Below are 22,732 nucleotides of genomic sequence, written 5' to 3' on the forward strand. Positions count from 1 at the left end.
ATTTGAACACATTTTTGGAATGTAAATCCATCAAATACAATGTTACATGATCAAATCTTTTTAAGCAAATAGAATTCTAGCTGCTGTATTTTGGGCAATCTGAATTCTGTTGCTAGACATCACTGGTAGTCCCACTACAGGACCATTAAAATAATCCAATCTATTTAGGATAAAGACTTGATAAGGATATATATTCAGGACCTAAGGCTCCGTAGACTAATAAACAGTATGTATGTATTTATATTTGTGAGAGTAGATATTTATTAGGGATGTGTATAAACAAAATGTAATTTCATGCTGTTGTCATTGTTTTTTTCATTTCATTAGTGTCATCCTGATGTTTCATTTCTCATTTGTTTCATTACATAGAAACATAAAAAACGGAGAAATGATGGCAGAAAAGGACCAAATGGCCCACCCAGTCTCCCCAGCAAGCTTATGCCAGTATCTTCTGCACTGCGCAGCATAAGCTTGCTGTAAAAATCAGGGCCTTCAGATGCTGTCCAAATCCAATTTTCCCTAACCCCTGCCGTGGAAACAGAGAGCAATGATGGAGTTGCATCAAAAGTATCAGGCTTAGGGGCGGATTTTAAGAGCCCTTCTCGCCTAAATCCACCCAAATCCGGGCGGATTTAGGCGAGCAGGGCCCTGCGCGCCGGTGAGCCTATTTTATATAGGCTCACCGGCGCGCGCAGACCCCGGGACTCGCGTAAGTCCCGGGGTTCTCCGAGGGGGGCGTGTCGGGGGCGGGCCCGGTTGTTGCGGCGTTTAGGGGGCATGTCGGCAGCGTTTTGGGGGCGGGTCCGGGGGTGTGGTTACGGCCCGGGGCGGTCCGGGGGCGTGGCCGCGCCCTCTATACCCGCCCCCAGGTCGCGTCCCGGCGCGCTAGCACCCCGCTGGCGCGTGGGGATTTACGCCCCAAGCTGGCCAAAAGTTCCTTTTGGGCCGAACGAGCGTTCCGGCGCGACCCCGCGGGGAATCACGTCAGCGTCACGTCGGGAGTGACGCGGTGTCACGTGATTCCCCGCGGGGTCGCGCCGGGGTCAGGAGGCCCCCCCAAGCTGGCCAAAAGTTCCTTTTGGGCCGAACGAGCGTTCCGGCGCGACCCCCGCGGGAATCACGTGACGCCGCGTCACTCGACGTGGCGCCGACGTCACGTGCTCCTCGCAAAGGATTGCAGAAATGGCGTCCTCACTCCTCGCTGGATCACCAGGGAGTTGTGGTAAGTCTTGGGGGGGGGGGGGGATTAAGGAGGGTGAGGGGTTTAAATTTTTATTTGCACATATGGACCATATACTCAACTCATTGAATTCTGTTTATGTCCATATTGACCGCAAATGGGACCCCCTTTGGACATATGGACATATGGACATAAACTTTTGCTCTGCACATCCCTAATAAATGCACTAGGGTTTAACTAATAACAGACAAACCCACACACAAAGCCGGTCACTCCTTAGATCTAGTATTTATCAACAACAACTATCTAGAAACCACAACACAAGCTATTCACAAATCCCATGGTCAGATCATTTTCTCATTCAATCTACTATTAAACATATTAAACCAACAGAAATACAAAAGAAGGAACCCATCATAATTAATTACTGTCCCCCCTTTAACACTGAAATGCTGACAAGCAAATTACAAGAAGAACTAAAAAAATTCAATCACCCCGATTGTAACTCTGCAACAACGGCTTGGGTGAGCATGAATAATAAATTAGCAGATGAAATACTCCCAAAAGAAACATATGCTTAAAGGAATCAAACAAATAAATCCCTGGTACAATGACAACATAAAAGAAGTCAAGTGAAAGCTTAGAAATAAAGAAAAAGAATGGAAAAAGAATAGAACAAGATAATTCTTGAATCGAAAAAGAGATACTTCAGCTCAAAATAGAAAAGTTCACAAATAACGCAAGATCACTTTTCAACATAGTTAACGATCTTACCAAAGTAGGGGTGTGCATTCATTTTCGCCGTATTGGCGATCCTCAACGTATATTACACTATTCGTAGTATTCGTGGGGAAGCGAAACGTATCGCGATTCCCCACGAATACACAAATCTTCCCCCGAATTATACGGCCACCTAAATAAAAATTTAAACAACCCCCCCCACCCTCCTGAACCCCCCCAAGACTTACCAAAACTCCCTGTGGTCCAGTGGGGGGTCCGGGATCCATCCCCTGCACTCACACCTCTGTGCCGGTTTCATCATGGCGCCGATAGCCCTTGTCACAGGGGCTACCGGTGCCATTGGTCAGCCCCTGTCACATGGCCATCGGCGCCATCTTGTGCTCCTACCATGTGACAGGGGCTGACCAATGGCACCGGTAGCCCCTGTGACATAGTATGGACAAAGGCTATCGGCGCCATTTTGAGTACTGGCATTGGCCGGCTGGAGTGCAGGAGGTCGCTCCGGGACCCCTGTTGGACCCCCAGGACTTTTGGCCAGCTTGAGGGGGCCTCCTGACCCCCACAAGACTTGCCAAAGTCCAGCGGGGGTCCGGGAGTGACCTCCTGCATGCCGGCCGTCCGATGCCAGTACTCAAAATGGCGCTGATCGCCTTTGCCCTCACTATGTCACAGGTACCGATGGTCGGCCCCTGTGACATAGTGAGGGCAAAGGCGATCGGCACCATTTTGAATACTGGCAGCAGATCGCCTTTGCCCTCACTATGTCACAGGGACCGACCATCGGTACCTGTGACAGTGAGGGCAAAGGCGATCGGCGCCATTTTGAGTACTGGCATCGGATGGTCGGCGTGCAGGAAGCTGCTCCCGGACCCCTGCTGGACTTTTGACAAGTCTTGTGGGGGTCAGGAGGCCCCCCCAAGCTGGCCAAAAGTCCCTGGGGGTCCAATGGGGGTCCCGGAGTGACCTCCTGCACTCCGGCCGTCCGATGCCAGTACTCAAAATGACGTCGATAGCCTTTACCCATACTATGTCACAGGGGCTACCGGTGCCATTGGTCAGCCCCTGTCACATGGTAGGAGCACAAGATGGCGTCGATGGCCATGTGACAGGGGCTGACCAATGGCATCGGTAGCCCCTGTGACAAAGGCTATCGGCGCCATGATGAAACCGGCACTGAGGGTGTGAGTGCAGGGATGGCTTCTGGACCCCCCGCTGGACCACCAGGGAGTTTTGGTAAGTCTTGGGGGGGTCAGGAGGGTGGGGGTTGTAGTTAATTTTAATTTTAGCTGGGACACGAATAGAAATCGCTGTATTAACGCATCGGGGCGCCATACGGCCGAATGCAACATAACTGCTCCCCGACGAATCCGAATCACGAATGCAACGTCACAGGGGCTACCGGTGTCATTGGTCATCCCCTGTCATATCGTAGGAACAATGGATGGCCAGCACTATCTTGTGCTCCTACCATGTGACAGGGGCCAACCAATGGCACCGGTAGCACCTGTGACATAGTAAAGTCAAAGGCTATTGGCGCCATTTTGAATACCAGCAGTTGATGACGTGAGTGCAGGAGGTGATCCAGGACCCTCACTGGACCACCAGGGACTTTAGGCAAATCTTGGGGGGGTTAGGAGGGTGGGAGGTTGTAGTTAATTAAATTTAAAGGGAACAAATGCCGAATTCAACGTATTAACGGATCGGGCTTTCCCCCGCCTTGACCGAATGCAATGTATCTGGGCCCCGACGAATACGTATCCCAAATCCAACGAATACTTTCCGGTTGCACATCCCTTTAACTCCCTCCCTCATGGTTTCCATTACCATTTGTTTGAACAGAGCCTCTTGAAGGGCATCCACTATCTCTCTACTTCCAGTAGATTCTGCAAACAACTCTTGGATATATCAGACTTTTAAATTAACAAACACAGCTGCGTAATACAGACTAGCAATATCAAAACTTGGAAAATAGAGAGAGATTTCAAATCATGCAATACAGAAATTCAGAAGAATATCACCAAGAAAGAAGCTATAATTTGGCTAACTCCCTCTCCCACCCACTACTGCAACAAAAAGTCCCCTGTTGGGTCAGGTTGGGGCAATCCATCTCTCCCACCCACCCAACCTGTCAAGAGAAAAGTGGCTTTTGACCTCCACCCCACCCCTATTACCCTAATCCCTCTCTGATCTGTTGCGTGCCCCCATCTGCTGAAGGCCCACGACCGGGCCTACTCACCCTTGCAAGCTCTGCTCCTGGACCCGGACCATCCTCGCTCATGGCTGTGGGCATCCGCCTATGTGTCCCAAGCACCTACTGCTTCCTTGGCTGTTCCTGACTTCCTCTCCGCGGACCTCCTCAGCTCCTGGCAGCAGGGAGATTGCCATCGTCTGGCCTCCTGTGGGCCATGGCTTAGGGGCGTGTGAGCTCCTCGTACCTTTAAAGGAGCTGTGGCGGGAAACTAGCCCCTGGCCCTGGATGATGACATCATCGGGTCCTGCTATTTAAGGCAGGGCCCAGCACTAGTTCCTTGCCTTAGCAACAGGTCTCCACAATTGTTCGTGAGGCTAGTTGCCCATCATTCCTGATTCCTGATCCTGACTCCGTTCCTGGTTCCTGATCCTGACCCGTACCTTGGTCCCTTCCTTGTCTTGTTGGACTGACTCTCTGGCTTTGACCCTTGCTATGTTGGACTACGCTCTGGACTGAATCTCTGGACTGACTCTCCTTGTCTTGCTCAGCTGCCTGCCCTGACACCAGCTTGCCTTGACTACGCCTTTGCTTTCTACTTGGACTTGGCCTTTAGGCTTTGGCCTCTTTTACCTGGGTGCCCCCTGTCTCTGCCCTGTTTCTATTGGTGCCCAGGTCTCTGGATCTCTGCCTCGACCAAACCTACATCGGTCCCTTGATACCTCTGCTGGTTCCCTTGCATCTCATCTACTGGGAGTCATCATACAGAGGCCCACCTAAGACTAGCCAGCCCTGGCACCCAGGGGCTCAACCTGCGGGGAACGAGGGCTGGTATTGGTGAAGCTCCAGTTAGCCTCTGATTGTTAGTCAGCTCTGCCTCCCGATGGAGTTGGTGGTTGGCAGTTTCAAAGCTGGCAGAAAGATCTAGTAGAAATAGGAGGGTATTCTGGAGGATTGGAGAGGTGATTAAGGGTGATAAATGGCAGGGGATGGGGATGGCTGGTCAGAGTCAGGAGAGTGGCCTGATCAAACCTAACCTGACAGGGAGATTTTTGTCAAGGAGGATATCTGAAATGACACAAACCACATAAAGAAATGTTATTATGGGGGCTGTGTCATTTCAAAGGCAAACAATGTGATCAGCATAAAAATATCATTGATATTTTCATTTTGTTTGATTACAAAAGCATATTCCTAATGTTTATAAGTATGTTTGTGGGCAGAGTAGAGGGAGCTAATGGAACATCTACAGTGGTCTCTTATTCTATGTTTCAAATGTATCTTTCTAGAACAAGATAAACAGTAATTTTTACATTTTTTATTCTCATAAGGAATATTTATTTTTTGAATATATTTATTTTTTGAATATATTTTTTGAATGTTGTTGAAGATCTCCCAAATATCTACTTTTATGACAGTTGCTATGCGGATGTTTGGCTCAATTCCCCTCCCAGGGGCCCAAATGAAGCAGAGATAAATCAAGGTTCATGAGACCAATAAATTTAGTACAATTAGTATTTGAACCAATGCTTCAAAAAGAGGACAACGGCCCTTTTTGTTTGTAGAATTAATTGGATATTATTCGTGGTAATCAATAGATTTTAGATAAAACTAAAATAACAAGATGGTAACTTAGAAGCAGCTACGCAGGTGCACATGTAAATGCATTTGCCAGGTCGTGTCCAGAGACGCAGCCATTTTATAACATACGCCCGTATATGCATGTATGTTATAAAATAGGCTGAGCTGGCATACATGTGCACACAATTTTAAAAGAATGCACGCATGGGCGCGCAAAAGCAGCATCTATCACATGACTGTGAGAATTTTATGAGGGATGCACCCCAATGGCATATCCTGTTTTCCCAATTCGTTCTCAGTTCGCCCAGTTTAGGAATAGCATGGGACACGGTGTGCGCCTGTGCATGTAAGTATTTATGTGCCCATCTCTTGGCCCTCCTCCAAAATGCCGACTCTCTGCCTGGACCACGCCCATTCCCTGCCCCTTTTTCTGAACTTTTGACTTGGGCATGTAGCAGGAGATACATGCCTACATGGGTATCTTTTAAAATCCCTGTGGTGCGCACCGGTCCCACTTGTGCACATATCTCTCAGCTTTGGCGTGTAAAGGGCTTTTAAAATTCACCTAATAGAGAATTAATACATAAAAGCGGAATCGACTACTGTTCTAAAATAGATATAAATTGAGACTGAGAAAGACAGATGACATATAATATTTTTGTTAAGAAAGGAATAAGTAGTAGTATTTGCTTGCAGTTGGAATAATGTTCTGTACCACAACTAATGAGACTGCAGGTACATTTACCAACTTTCAGTAGATTTTGTTCATCATAAATAATGCACATTTTTTTAAAGCTGAGATGGTATATACCAGTGATGGACTAATCCCTAAACATTTCTTCCTTTGTCTCAGTTTTAACTTTGCAAACACTCAGGGCTTGAAGTGCTAAATGATTTTCCCCATTTTGTGTCCATAGGCAAAATGCTTAGTGCATAGGCTACTAAATGATATTAAATAACACAATTCCATATGGTCAGGCTAATCTGTGCACATGATAAACGTTAGATTTCTCTCTGGTGCCTGAATAGAGTTATTAATGACTCTTAATTATTAATGAAACTCCATTCTCATTTAAGGTTTCAAATTCTTTGGGTTAGAAAGTGTCTTTGTATGCAGTCTGAATTTAGATTTTTCAAAATTCATGGGCAGCATGCCAGAGGTTTGGTTACATCTTTAACTGTTTGTAGTCTTAAAACATTTGAATTACTAATAGATCCTCCTTCTCCTCTCCAGTTTACTTGAATGAGGAAAATGTTTGATGAATCTGTTTCTAGGGTGCACAATTTTACAGAATATGTGTATGCAAGTAGACCCATGGAGATTAATGCTAGTAACGTACTAACTGTGTGGTGGGAGCTGTACAGTTTATAAAATAACATGTATTTGTGCTTTGAAAGTGTCCACATATACTTCAGCACATATTTCCAATGCAAAAAAATGCATACTTTACCCATTTTATAAACATGTGCGGATTTGTTTTACACACAAAATACTACTCAAACCACAGAGATACCTTGGTCTGACCACCACCTAATCCAAGCCAACTTATCTATCAACTTCAACCTTAAAGCACCTCAAATCATTCCAAACAAAATATCTTACCATCCTCCATTCAACACTGAACTTCTACAAAAAAACTCTTCAAACCGAATTAATCAACATAAATCTATCTAACTCAGAAGATGCTACAACAACATGGCTAAATATCACAAAAAAAGTTGCAGACAGCATCAATCCCATTATTACAAAGACAAAACAACAATCGAAACACAATAACCAATGGTATAATGATAACATCAGAACTGCCAAAAGTATACTCAGGAAAAAAGAAAGAGAATGGAGAAAAAACAAAAATACAACCACACTAAATATTTATCGGGGCCACTTGGCACAATATAAAAAATATCATCAACAATTCAAAGAAGGAATTATTTTCCAACAAAATCTCCAAATTTCATCATAACCCCAGAATGTTATTCTCAATAGTTCAGAAACTTACTAAAGCCACCCAAGATTCGAATTGTACCAAACATGGAAGCGATGACTTTGCTGACTTCTTCAACAACAAAATATCTCATCTAATCCAAACCAACATAACCAACAACAATCAAAACATCAAACTGAACACTAAGATAACCTCATCATGGTCAAACTTTGATACCGCCTCCACTCTCGAAATTCAATCTGTTATAAATAAAATGAACCCCACCAGCCATCCAATAGACAACATCCCCATAACAACCCTCAAAACAATTGAACCCATCATATCTAGAACTATCACCAAAATTGTCAATTTATCTGTGACTGAAGGTAATTACCCCAAATGCCTCAAATCTGCTGTTATCAAACCAATTCTAAAAAAGAACAACTTAGATCCTGAAATCCTCGCTAAATATTGCCCCATTTCAAGCCTATCGCTCATAGCCAAAACCATCCAAAACACCTATCGCTCATAGCCAAAACACACCCAACTTGACGACTATCTTTAAACAAACAACATCTTACCTTCAACTCAATATGGAATCAGAAAAAACCTAAACACAGAATCTCTCCTTCTCTAAGAGGCTTTGACAAAGGTGAAAAATACCAACTCATCCTCCTTGACCTCTCAAGTGCGTTCGACACAGTAAACCACAATATACTTTTAGAATGACTGACTCAAATCGGCTTAACTGACACTACCCTACAATGGTTCTCTTCCTATTTATCTGACAGAACCTACCAAGTTTTAATTAATAACAACCCATCCAAAAAGATCAACCTCAACACTGGAGTTCCCCAGGGATCAGCGTTATCCGCAGCCCTATTTAACATATCCCTTCTCCCCATCTGCCAATTACTAAAAGATAATGGAATCACCCACTTCCTATACGCTGATGACATTCAACTTCTAATTCCCATCCAAAATTCAATCGAAGACATCTACAAGAAAACCTCGGCTCTACTTATCTCAATTAAACATCTCCTAAATTCTCTGAAGCTCATAATAAACATCAACAAAACTGAAATAATACTCATGGACAAAAAACCCAATCCAACTCTGCCACCCCTGCCTTTACTTGACAAACAAATGAACTCTATACTCCCTACCACCCACACCAGGAACCTCGGAATTATCATTGATAAAGAACTTTCATTCAAGAACCACATATCAAATAAAACTAAAGAAGGATATCACAGACTTCTAACCCCAAGACATTTAAAACCATTTCTTAACCCTTATGATTTCAGAACTGTCTTACAACTACTCATTTTTTCCACCTTCGACTACTGCAACTCCTTACTAATTGGAATACCTTATTCAAACCTCAAACCGCTCCAGATTCTGCAGAACTCAGCAGCCAGAGTTCTGACTGGAACAAAGAAAAATGAACACATAATGCCCATATTGATCTCACTTCATTGGCTCCCAATTAAAGCACGCATCGAACACAAATCAATGACCATCATTCATAAAATTCTAAACAATGATCATCAAGGACTAAATGGCTTAAACATAACCCCCCAGAATCCTCAATGAAACCTACATTCAAACAACTCAGGATGCTTAAACATCCCCCCCCCCATCAAAGATGCACATCTGACAACTACAAGAGAAAGAACCTTTTCCATTGCCTCCCCTACATTTTGTAACTTCCTACCAAAAGATCTGAGAACCCAACCCAACCTCAAAACATTCAAAAAAGACCTAAAAACATTGCTGTTTCACAAATTCTACACTGACCTTCATACTTCTGAACATCCTAACTCCCAATCGAGCTTTCGTTCAAAAACCTCAAAATAACTTCTCTCCAACCAGAACAAACAAGCCTCCTCCCAATTAATGATACTTTTTGGACTTGAAATGTTTAACCTCTGTTTAACATGCACATTGTTATACTTTTGCACAATTGTTAAAAGAGTTACAATTTAAATTTTGTAAACCATTATGATGGCTTTACCAAATGACGGTATATAAAACTCAATAAATAAATAAATAAATAAATAAATAAAATAATTGTGGCACAGCATGAATAAATACCCAACATTAAACATAATGGCAGGTTGTATGCATGTATAACATTTTGAAAATACTTACTTGCATGAGTGCTTGGAATCACCAGTACACCAATATCTCTACCAGTTCAGTAGTTCCATTGATTGGCTTAATTCTGTAGAAAAGAATCTAAAATTAAGATTCATTTTTCTCAAGATAGTTTCCTTTTTTGGATGTTTTGATCATTAAAGAACATTCCAGTCTTGAAACTAGATTGTACTGTAAATTTACTGATAGGAATAATTTTCTTCAGTTTCAAAGTTATCATCCAATAAAATTAAAAACAAGTTTACCTATCAGCCAGTTTTTGAGAGTACAACATATTTGCTTAGAAGATCAAAATGTTAGATCTGCAGCCCAACATTTGGCAAAAAAAACAATGTTGATCATGGATATCCAGTCTCACATATTGAGGCAGCATACAGATGGTCTTTTTAAGCCAATAAACTATTATTATCCTACTAGCAAAAAGAGTTGAAACATAAACTTGTTTGTGAATTAAGACATTCTAACAAATCCTCAAAGACTGCAGAGGCTATTCACAAATAGTGGCATGTTCTGTTATTATATGAAGTAATTACTAGCCCACCTTACATAGCCTTTACTAGAGGCAGCAATATAAGATATATTGTGGTTCATTCTGCATTGCTACAAAATAATGGGGTAGATATTCAAAGCTGGCCATGTAAGTAGCTTCGCTGGTTTGAACTAATCCAGCTAAGTTACGATGTATATTGATATTCAGCGGCATGGCAAAGTCACTGAATATACACATATATGTGCACACTTCGCCACATAAGTCTACCCGGCTAAGATTAGACCAGCTCTATGGGGCATCTAAACTTAGATGTAAACTTATGCGGCTAACTCCAAATATAAGTAGTTAGCTGTATAAGTTATATGGCTAACTCACTCTGCCCCCAATATGCCCAGTACATGCCTCTTTTTGTGGTGTAACTTTAGCCTTATAAGAGACTTATATAGCTAAATGGTGGCTGCCACACATAGGCACAAATTTGGTGGTCACTATTTAGCTGCATAAGTCCCACTTATCTGGCTAATAACATAGGGAAGCAAGACCTGCAGCTCACTCCCAATTTACGCTCCCCTCCCCCGTACAAAACACAGAAACATCTGTATGGCTTTAAAACAAGGTCGCAGTTTATTACAAAACACAACCTGAGCCCATAGAACTTATTATACATAAACACCAAAAACGCATTCCCCCTCCCCCTCCTCCTTCTTGCCCCTCTTCACTTACTACCACGTCCCAGTGGTAAGACTCCGTCGTCGCTCCCCCATCTTTCACCCCGCCGTGGCCCCAGCCAGGGTAAGTGCACGGCCTGAGCATCGGGCACCCCCCCCTTGCTTGTAGGCCTTCCCATGTAGCAGCCCCAAACTACACGAGATTCCACCCCCCCCCCCCCCTCCCTCCAATGTCCTTTACGATACAATACAACACATTACCACTTAGGGCTCGGGTTTCTGCCACCTCTGTGATGCATAGCATCCCCCAACATCACACTTCTCCCATGACATCAAATTTAACGGGAGGGAGGGAGGGAAAGCAGAAACCTGCCGTTTGCTTCGCTGCTGATTCCCGACTGACTCACGTCGCACCTAAAACTTGGCGCTCCAGCAGGGCAACCAATGGCAAAGCAGCAATTCAAAATTGTTGCCACTGCCATCGGTTACACCCGCTCCTCCCCTCCCCCGCTCTGTTCGTGTTCCCTGCCCTTGTCCCATGTTATTATCAGCGGCGCGAGACCAGCTTGTGCCACCTTCCCTAACACAGGAAAACAAGAACTCAATTAGCCAAAAGCGGAAAAATACCCCTCCCCCACATCCACCAAATTATGTCACTTCCAAACATAGGACCAGTAGGCCGCAGATTTACAATGCCCAATTGCTTGAATCCACCGTACCGATCACCCTAACTCCGCCGCGGTGGTTGCCGCTCCAATGCGGAACGAATGCAGCGTATAGTGCTCCGCCTCCCAACCTAATCCCACAACAACCCATTTTAAAACCTGAGAAAATTGAAAAATGGTCAACGGTGAACCATCCTCATGCACTAGAAAAGAACCCCAAACTGCCGGCCTCACTCATATGAACGCTTGCGTACCTCGCACCGGGCCCGCCAGCTGATCACGCGCCTTCAACAACAAAATCCAATACCCTTTTCCTCTGTGATATGTCTTAGATTTCTGAATGCACATCATCACCCAACGCTTGTACACCCAGACATCTTGAGCCCGCAACCCTGCCCCATAATTGCTCACCTTGGATTTGGCACCAACTCGCTGACCCTCAAGGCTCCGAAAAAAGCCAATGAAAATGCTGCCCTAAACAGCAAGAACTCGTACCTAGACCAGCAAACCACTGCCAATTGCTCCATTGTCCACAACAGGTCCCTATACCTGATGGGGCGCCTTTTATCCCTTTACTCTGCTCTCCCTCTCCCCCATCCCCCCATCCCCCCAACAACCGCCTCACCAAAAAACTGCTGACTGGGTTTCTCCAGCCACCCAATTTCTGAAAAAAATGAAAAACCCTTCAACTGACAGCACACGGATGCCAACGAATAACCAGATTACTTTGCCCACAAAATAAACTGTACCACATTGCGCTCTCGAACTGCCCCCCCTTTCCCCCCCCAAATTCTGCAAAAAATGAGAAACCACTCCTCTTCCTGCCAAGTAGGATCTCCAAGTAGCTGAATCCAGGGATTGTCGAATCAAACGCCATCCTGCCGAGTTGCCAAAAATGCTCCAGGAATGGCTCACCCATCAAACTCGCCTGCGGCGCCACTGCCCTGAAGACATCCCACTTGAAACAAGAAAGAGCATCAGCAATCAAGTTCAGGTTACCATGGATATGCCTAGCCGTGATAGTCACAATGCAAACATAGGAAAACCAACTCCCTCAACAAAACCGACACTCGTGGACACCTTGCAGACTATCTGTTCACCACTTGAACAACCCCAAAGTTGTCACACCACCAAACCACCTTTTTGTTCTGCAATCTATTCCCCCAAATGGCAAGCGCTACTATTATAGGGAATAGCTCTAAGAATGTGATATTCCTTGTGAGCCCTTCTGCCTCCCAATCCCTTGGCCACTGCTCCGTGCACCACTGACCCTGGAAATACACACCAAAACCAGTTGCCCCGGCTGCATCTGAATACAATTCCAAGTCCTCGTTTGATACCTCCTTCTCTTGCATCATGCGTACTCCGTTAAATGAGTCTAAAAAACCCTCCCAAACCCCCAGTTTGTCCTTCATGGCTCGAGTAACTCTAATAAAATGATGTCCTGCCTTAATGTCCACTGTTCTAGCCGAAAGCCAATGAATAAATGCACAACTGATCGGAATCACCCGACATGCAAAATTAAGCGAACCAATCAGGGACTGCCTCTGCTTCAAAGTCACTGTAGCCGACCAGCCTCACCAATTCCTTCAGCTGAACTACTTTATCAGACAGCAACCACGACACCATTTGTACAGAATCTAATTCAATCCCTAAGAAAGTAAGGGTAGTAACCATCCCTTCCGTCTTATCCTGCGCAATGGGCACCCCCTAAAGACTGAGTTACCTCCAGAAAACCTGCTAACTGACGCTGACAAATGCTGGTCCCGCTAGGACCCACAAACAAAAAATCATCTAAATAATGTAACATAGCTTCACAGCTGTTATGCCGCATCGTGGCCCATTGTATGAATGTACTGAAGGCCTCAAATAGTGTGCAAGAAATCACACAACCCATGGGCAAACAACGATCCACGAAATAACCTCCTTCAAAAAAGAAATCCAACAGAGGGAAGCTCAGCGGGTTAATCGGTAAGAGGCAGAACGCTGATTCTAAGTCTGCCTTTGCTAACAAAGCCCCAGGTCCCGCGCCGCACACTAAAGCTACCGCTTCGTCAAAAGAAGCATATTTCACCGTACACTCCCGTCGTGGAATAAAGTTATTGACAAACAATCCCACCAGATACGATAAGTTCAGAATCAACCGGAACTTGCCCGGTGCCTTCTTAGGGATGACCGCCAATGGCGACAGATGCATCTGGTCAAAAGGCCGAGCCTCGAAAGGCCCTGCTACTTTCCCAAACTGAATTTCCGCACGCAAATTCTGCCAAGCGATGTCCACCCTTTGATAAGCCAATCTAGCGTTCCTCGCTCTCCCCCACCCCCCGGACCCTCGTATGGGATACTAAAGCCCACACTAAAACCAACACTCAACAAACTAGCCGCAGCTGCATCCGGATAGCACCGTAACCACTCCTTTAACATGGAGACAACAACCGGTGAATCTGCCATATGTTCCAGGACGTCATAGTTTTCCACCTTTAGTAAGGGCAGTATTCTGCCCCTGAGAGCACTTTGTGGCCAGATGCGCTCCTCCACAACATGCGCACACGTGCTGGAATTTACACTCAGGGAACAGGCACATGAGCTTGTTGAACCTCCAACAAATGTTGGACCCCGCCCCCCCCATGATTTTGCTGCCAGACTCCAGCTTCCTAACAATTCCTGACCCACGAAAGGAACCATTCTTACCACTGCTGGCCCCATACCCCACTGAGTTACCACTCACACCTCCCCCGACCCCCGCGCCCTTGGCTGCACTAAGCCCCTTGTTCATCATCTGGGTTAACCACATATGAATGTCCTGAGTACCCCAGGACATAAATCTATTCCCCACCATTTTGTCACAAAATTTTTCATCATAGTTGAGCCAAGCCCAACCTTCGTAATCTTTGAACGTCCCCAGTATGCTGTCTGCATAGGATAGCAAGGCCCTGTATTGGGTCGGGTCAAAGTGACTTACTACGCTGGCCAATCGTAAGAAACCCCATACCCAATTGACTATATTTTTAGAAATATTTGGTCCAGATCTGTCTCTTTTATTCTTCTTTTTGGCTTTATTTTTTTCCTTTCTCCCTCCCTGTCTACCCTCTAATAATTTGAAAATATTCACAAATTTATGTTTGCGAATCCGCCTAACTAAGCGCTTCAGCACTTCTTCCCACAATTCAGTTAAAGAAGCCAATGGCGGGTGTCCCATGTCTTGCTTGAGACCCTCTGCTAATACTGTGCGCTGTCCCGGTCCTGAGTCGCTGGAACTCGAGGAAGACGAAGACGAACCGGAAGAACTGCTAACCCTTGACCTCTTTCTCTACCTAGCAGACCCCTTACTCTCTTGCTCTTTGACCCCTGCTGTCTTACCTGCCCCCGTGCCCGATGTACCGCTGCCCGGAACATCCGCTGCACCGCTGCCCGAAATGTCCTCTGCATACACCGCCGACATCACCTCTCGCCCCACTTGGAACTCTCGCTCTCTCCAGGCCTCTTGGCATGATGTCCCTGGGAACACCTCCTCCACATCTGGAAAAGAACCCACTTCCCACTCCGCCCCCTTTCCACTTGCCGAACCTTTACCTCGCAGTCCCTTGCCCTGCACAACCGCAGTTGGAAGCAAGTGTTCCTGCCCCTCAACATGCCCCTCCCCCCAGTGCTCCGCCCTCCTTCATCCGTAGCCTGGAAAAAGTTCCTTCCCATATTCGCTACCCAAATCCGTTGGCCAACCCCCTACACCCCCCATACCCCAGCCACCCTCCCCATATGAGAAATGGGAATTCGACCAGAACCGGGAACCCACATAGTGGCCCAGTATGTCCGCAATCAGTGCAGATGTAGGGCCTCCCAACAACCCCTGCCTGCCTGCTGAAGGGGCATCCTTGCCAGGGAGAGGGCATCCTCTTATGTTTCCCGCCACGCTGGGGGTCCTGTCCTCCCCTACCCCCAATACCTGCCTCCTAACCGGCTGCTTTCCCGTCTTACCCTCCACCACCGTCGGCTTGTGTTTACGCTGAACCACGTGGGCAGCAGGATGCTTAGGGCCTGGCTGCCTGCCATATAAGGGTGTCCCTCCTCCGCCTGCACCTGACTCCTCCTGCTGATTGGGGGGGGCCTTCCCCTTAGCCACCCCGCTCGCGGCCACCGCAGAGGAAACTGGCCTCTGCCCCCGGCGGGGACCCCGGCGCCTGCATGCTGCTGGGATGGGTACTGGGGCTCTGGGACCGCAGGGGCGCCTTGTTGCTAGTGGGCGGGGCCTGCCAAAGGACCGGGCAGTAACAAGAATTCATTACCCGACGCATAGAGGGAAATCTCTGCAGCTGCGCTGAGTGGTGAGGAGGTAGGCGAAGGAGGTCCGGAAGTCGGAGCGGGAACAAAACCCGGGGCATCCACCGACTTGGAGCCTCTCTCCCCGAAATGGGGGGAATGCAAAACGATGTGGTTGCCACGCCCGGCGGGGCCCTGGGCCGCAATCCACTCACTGATACAGGCCTTGGAGGGAGGGCAGGACCCGGGACCCTTGCATCGTCGCCGTCAGTCACCGGATGTCAGGACGCCGCCTCCGGAAGGGGGGCTGTCGATCTGGCCTTCACGCGCCTCATTTTACCTACACTAACAAAACCGCGCCACCGGGAAAATTAAAAAATGTGCCCGAAAAACACAAAAACAGTCAGAAATCACCACTGGAGCAAAAGCAGAAACCTGCCGCTTTCTTCGCTGCTGATTCCTGACTGACTCACATCGCGCCTAAAACTTGGCGCTCCAGCAGGGCAACCAATGGCAAGGCAGCAATTCAAAATTGTTGCCACTGACATCGGTTACCCCGCTCCCCCCCTCCCCTACTCTGCTCACGCTCCCTACCCTTGTCCCATGTTATTATCGGTGGTGCGAGACCAGATTGCGCCACCTTCCCTTAGCACTGAACGCGCTTTGAATGTTATGCACAATATCAATAGCCATTTGTCACCCTTTGGACATTCTGCCTGCAGATATTGCTCTTTTTTTGGGCAAACAATAGAAGGCTCTATGTATAAAGTGAGGGGGCAGACTACCTGCCAATCTTCACTGGTGATTTACTTAATTACTTTCCCTTGCAGCTTATTCTACGTGAAATGTGATAAGCAGATAGTGAAGACTGGATCCACTGAACATTGTAACAGAAGGCTCTAATTGGTTCCCACTGTATAGCACATCAAAATCTTTTTTTCAGATTTGCAATGGACTTTGATAGAACAAGTGATACCATCATAGCAAGGGTTGATCTTATTTCCCTACTTAATTATTGCAGAATTTTTGGCTTTTTACACTTAATTCGGTATCTCCAATGGACTTAAATGAGGAGTGGAACTCCTTGGTTTAATACTTATAATATTTGTAACGTGATATGATTGGTCTCTGTAAGTTTCACCAGCGTGGACTTTGATGCTCATGGTTGGTACATTTCTATTTAAATACCTTGTGTGCTCCTTCTATTTTGCAGTAAAACTTCAGCATGTACGGAGGCACAAGAGAGCCATTGAGTCACTCTAAGACGCTGGTCTTGCTTTTAATTTAAAGGTGAATTTTAAAAGCCTGACGTGCACCAAAATTAGGAGGTGCGCGAATATGCCAGGCGGATTTTAAAAGTCACTGAAATATGCACATAAAGGCCTCTGCACGCACATATTGGAACTTTTCAAAAAAGGCGAGGCATGAGCATGGTCTGGGTGGGGCATGGGTGGGACATGAGCATTCTGAGATTTTGACCACAAATTTGTACTTAAATACTTACACAATTTGGCGCATGCTGTGGTCCTCTGCTATATAAGTTTACTTCTACTATGGATGACATGTAAGCAACAAAAGAATCTAGACAAATCAGTGGGGTTTAAAGGGTTGGTGAAAACAGGGGAGGAGGAGGGCTATTAAACTAGGGGGGATTTGAAAGACCTATTCCTTAATGGGGAACAAACTGAGAAAATTGGCAATGGCATCAGCATATGTCCCTATTAAAATCGCCCCACTTCCATGGCAGAAGCAATATGGGCACACATAGGCGCGTGCCCACTTAAAGTTGAAGCAACAATATAGGTTAGACGCCAAGGTAGTCCAAGTGTAACTTTATTTGGATGGAGACATCAATTCATACAACTGCCCGACTCGGCCCGACTCAGGCCGAGTTTCGCCCTGCTTAGGGCTGCCTCAGGGGCTGTATCCAATGATGCTCTCTATGTAACTCTCTTGGATTAAAAGCATCTAATATATTTATAATCTGAAATTTACTATATGAATGAAATTGCGTTTGGTCTCCGATCGGATACACAAGTTGAATGCACATTTGTGTACAGCCAGGCTATATTATAACATGCATGCATATATACATATATACATACACACCAGTAGAAAGTTACTGTCCCTATTTTTATGTCTGTGTGTGGTTTGTTTTAAATTGTGTATGTTACATTGTAAACTGCCCAGAACAGGTGGCTGGTTATGGGCAGGGTAAAAAAAACTGTAAATAAATAAGTAAATACATATATAAATGAAATTAATTCAGTAGATAATGGACATCCCTTGATGTGAATCTTTTGAAATACAGCTCACATCGGGTTTAGATTTCCAAAAAATGTTAAAAAAAAAAAAAGTGGACAATCATTAGTTGAGTCTTTAGTACATTGGGACTGATGATTGTACTCTAGAACCATCACCACATTTTGTTGGTAGGTTTATTTTATGATTGTCCTTTATTTTTGATACAGAAAAAATTATTGATGGCATTGAGATTTATATATAGAAAATTGGGGGGGGGGGAAGGCTTTTGTGCACTTTGTGTTAATGGAACCATTAACACGGATTTTTGCTTTAACAAGATTAGCATTACATTTAAGAGCTGAGTAGTATAATTTTGCATTTTCATCAACTTACTTAAATGTTAATGTAAATATCCACATTAATGGAAAAAAACACATAGCCATTAATGCAAATGTGTTAAATTCCTGCATTACCGCTTAATACACATTAACACATTTGCATTAGCATTACCACAATCTAGTAAATAGGCCCCTTAGATATTCATAAACCAGTACAAATAGAAATAGCAAAGCTAAATCATAAACTGTTTCCTTTCAAATGTTTTGTTTAAACTATTCTTCCTTAGCCTTCCACTTGTGGCAATATCATTACAGTCCAAATGCAGCACTATTTGAATCAGTCTTGCTTGCAAGAATTACCAGTGATGTATCAGTCTGTTTTTATTGATTTATTGCTTGCTGCATCTATTCCTGGCAGTGGATATGAAATATAGATTTCTATTTAGAGTATAATCTGATTTGCACTAGCAGAAGCCTAATTTTACTGAAGGTATTGTCTCCAAATGGGTTTGTTTTGTGCACACCATGACAATAATGAACCTTACTCACAAGCCAGTCTCTCAAATATACTGCTGTCATTCACCACAGAACTTGTATTGGTCCAAAGATAGCTTCCTTCTCCAGTTCATAATATATGATATATATAGGCAACATATTAAGGGGCACGTCAACATTTTTTTAATCATGCCTCTCATTTCTGTATCTTTCAGCTACATTTTCTTGGACTTTTGATTGCATCATGTGGTATTTGAGGATCTTCTCTCTCTCCATGCATTTATGGAATAATTGTGTGGAACACACACTTCTTTCAACAATGCCATTCTTGCGTTTTGATCCTTTACCACAATGTCTAGTTTTCTTACATCAAGCTTTTTATTGATTGGAATGGGAATATCCCAGATAATCACATCTCCATTCTCTAAAATTCTGTCACTCATGATCCCAGTGCTTTTCTGGTACTGTGATGTTATAGTGTTTACACAGTTTCCAATTTTATTATGCCTTCTACCATCAGCACATCACATCCAGCAATGAGATGTGTAACTTTCCACTTCTGTGTTACTGAAGCTGCATTTATCTTTTTTCCATATTTTTTTTTCTATGCATGCTGTGAGCAATCTTGTTGGTAGTCTACTGTCCTGTGATTCAATTAACAATCTCTCATGTTTAGGTTTAAATTCATCTCTCATTAACCATTGTTGTGTCAGGTTTGATCTACCTGTGATTGCAGAAGCAATGCTCAGTTATTTTTTTCTCTTTTTTTCTTCTTTTTAACATATATTCAATTATTTCTATTCTCACATGCGTGGTGAGCATTTTGTTTTATATATATTTATTTAGTTACTAATGATACTATTTATTATGTTTTTCATCTTTCAAAGTAGATTTTATGTAAATTAGCAATACAGTTATATAGAAAGCACACACCGGTACATTATAGGTAAAGGCAATATCATTCTTTTATATATTTATTGCATTTTATGTTTTTAATTTATGTCTACACCACATACATTTATGTTACCATTATTTATGTCCATTTTATATGTTCATTTGAAATATTTTTTTATAATTTTTAATTTATTTATTTACTATTAAATGTTATCTATTGTATTTTTTAGCCCCTGATGCAGCCCTATTGAAAGAGGGCGAAACTCGGCCAGAGTCGGGCTCATTTGCACATTTTTGTCTCTACACAATATAGAAATCCAGATTGGACATTTGGCTGCTTATTCTGTATTTCTGCTCTCACGGCTTTGTTAAGCAGCCTTCCTTGCTGTTTTGTTAGTCCCGCACCTTGTGACCAACACTCTGCCTTGCTTCCATAATCCAGACTCTGCACCTGGGGGCATTCTTGCCACTTGTGTGATTAGTCCCCAATACCAATACACAGGAGAACCAAATATGGCCAATAATGAAATCTTTATTGTAAGGAAAATTTGTCTTTGGTTTACAAGGTATTGGTGGAAAGAAAGTTACACAAAGTGCAGTGTCTGACTTCTCTCCAAACTCCTTCAGAGGGTTATTACTTCTCTTTCTTATATACAGTATTCTTGCTATAGGATCCATACCCTTCCATTCCCCCCCCCCCCCCCCCGTCATGCATTACTCAGACCTCAACCTCTTATGTTGCTTGTGTTGTAATTTGTCACCATGCACTAAAAAAGACTACAGAGATACATTCCCACCCCCCACCCCACACACACACACTAAGTTCCTCTTTTGTATATGCTGCTGTTGTGCTGTCTGTCTGAGCCTCTGTAAGAATGCAACTCTCCCTTTGTCTGGAGCTTTGGACACAAAAGCATCTTGCCTTACCTTTGGTGCTTGTTGCCAGGCAGATTTATACACACTGGGGCAGATTTTAAAGGATTTACGCATGCAGGGAGGTTACACGCGCCGAGCCTATTTTGCATAGGTCCAGTGACGCTCGCAAGAACCGGGATGCGTGTATGTTGCAGGGCTTGAAAAAAGGGGTGGGGTGGGGGCATAGCCAGAGGCCTTTGTAGGGCCGCTAGGACGGGGGATCGCGCGCTGGCCAAGTGCCAGCGCGCGCAACCTACACCTGTCCAGAGGCAGGCGCAACTTGTAAAACAAAGAGGGGGGGGGGGTTTAGGTAGGGCTGAGGGGCAGGTTAGGTAGGGGAAGGGAGGGGAAGGTGGGGGATGAAAGGATAGTTCCCTCCGAGGCCGCTCCATATATCTTACTTGTTTTTTCTTTGGAAATTCAGCATTTGAAAAAAGAAAGAGAGAGACAATTCCTGAAGAAGGCATTTTGCCGAAACTTGTACAAGTCGGATATCGTTACCATTCAACATTTTGGACTCTCAGCAAAATCTAAGTAATAAAAACAAATGATAGCAAGTGAGCATGTTACACTGATGGTGATAATACTTAGAAGGTGTGTGTGCACAAAAAAAATATTTAAAAAATGGAAAAAACAAGTAAGATGTACAGAGCAAATTTTATTGCCACACTCTTAAAAATTAAGATTTCAGAGCGGCCTCGGAGGGAACGGGGAAAGCCATCGGGGCTCCCCTAGGGCTTGGCGCGCATAGGGGTAGATTTTCAAAAACGGCGCGTTCCTGTACTTTTGTTGGCGCTCCAGGCGCAAACAAAAGTACGCGGGATTTTAGCAGATACGCGCGTATCCGCTAAAATCCTGGATCGGCGCGCGCAAGGCTGCCTATTCCGTGTAGCCGGCGCGCGCTGAGCCGCGCAGCCTGCCACCGTTCCCTCCAAGGCCGCTCCGAAATCGGAGCAGCCTCGGAGGGAATTCGCTAACGCCCTCCCCTCACCTTCCCCTCCCTTCCTCTACCTAACCCACCCCCCCGGCCCTGTCTAAACCCCCCCTACCTTTGTTGGGGGATTTACGCCTCCATTTTGCAAAATGGCGGCGCAAAATGGCACCGGCCATAGACCAACACGATTCGACTGCAGGAGGTCATTCCGGACCCCCGCTGGACTTTTGGCAAGTCTTGTGGGGGTCAGGAGGCCCCCCCAAGCTGGCCAAAAGTCCCTGGGGGTCCAGCGGGGGTCTGGGAGCGATCTCCTGCCGCGAATCGTTTTTTCCGTATGGAAAATGGCGCCGGCCATTATTTAGAAGCGCCCACCCTTCCGACCCCCCCCAAAACTTTTCTAAAGTACCTGGTGGTCCAGCGGGGGTCCCGGGAGCGATCTCTCGCTCGCGGGGGTCCCGGGAGCGATCTCTCGCTCTCGGGGCGTTGGCTGCCAGAAAGCAAAATGACACCGATGGCCCTTTGCCCTTACCATGTGACAGGGGCTATCGGTGCCATTGGCCGACCCCTGTCACATGGTAGGAACCATGGACGGCCGGCGCCTTCTTTAAAAATGGTGCGGACCATCCATTGCTCCTACCATGTGACAGGGGCCGGCCAATGGCACTGATAGCTCCTGTCACATAGTAAGGGCAAAGGGCCATCGGTGCCATTTTGATTAGTGGCAGCCGGCAGCCCGAGAGCGGGAGATCGCTTCTGGGACCCCCGCTGGACTACCAGGTACTTTAGAAAAGTTTTGAGGGGGTCGGGAGGGTGGGGATTTCTAAATAATTAAATTTAAATGGTCGGGATAGGGGTTTTTTTTCGGCTTGCGACAGCCCAAAAAAAATGCTCAGAACCGCAGAACGAAGATTTCCCACGGTTTTTTTACGAACCCGATACTGGAAACGAGTCCGATACCAATTCACATCCCTAATAAGTTCCCATAAGGACTCAAGTGTAATAATCGCCGTTTTCTTGGGATTCTGAAGAGTCTCTTGCAAGAGTGGGACAGCAGAAA

This window comes from Rhinatrema bivittatum, chromosome 9, assembly GCF_901001135.1.
Source record: "Rhinatrema bivittatum chromosome 9, aRhiBiv1.1, whole genome shotgun sequence".
NCBI lineage: Eukaryota > Metazoa > Chordata > Amphibia > Gymnophiona > Rhinatrematidae > Rhinatrema > Rhinatrema bivittatum.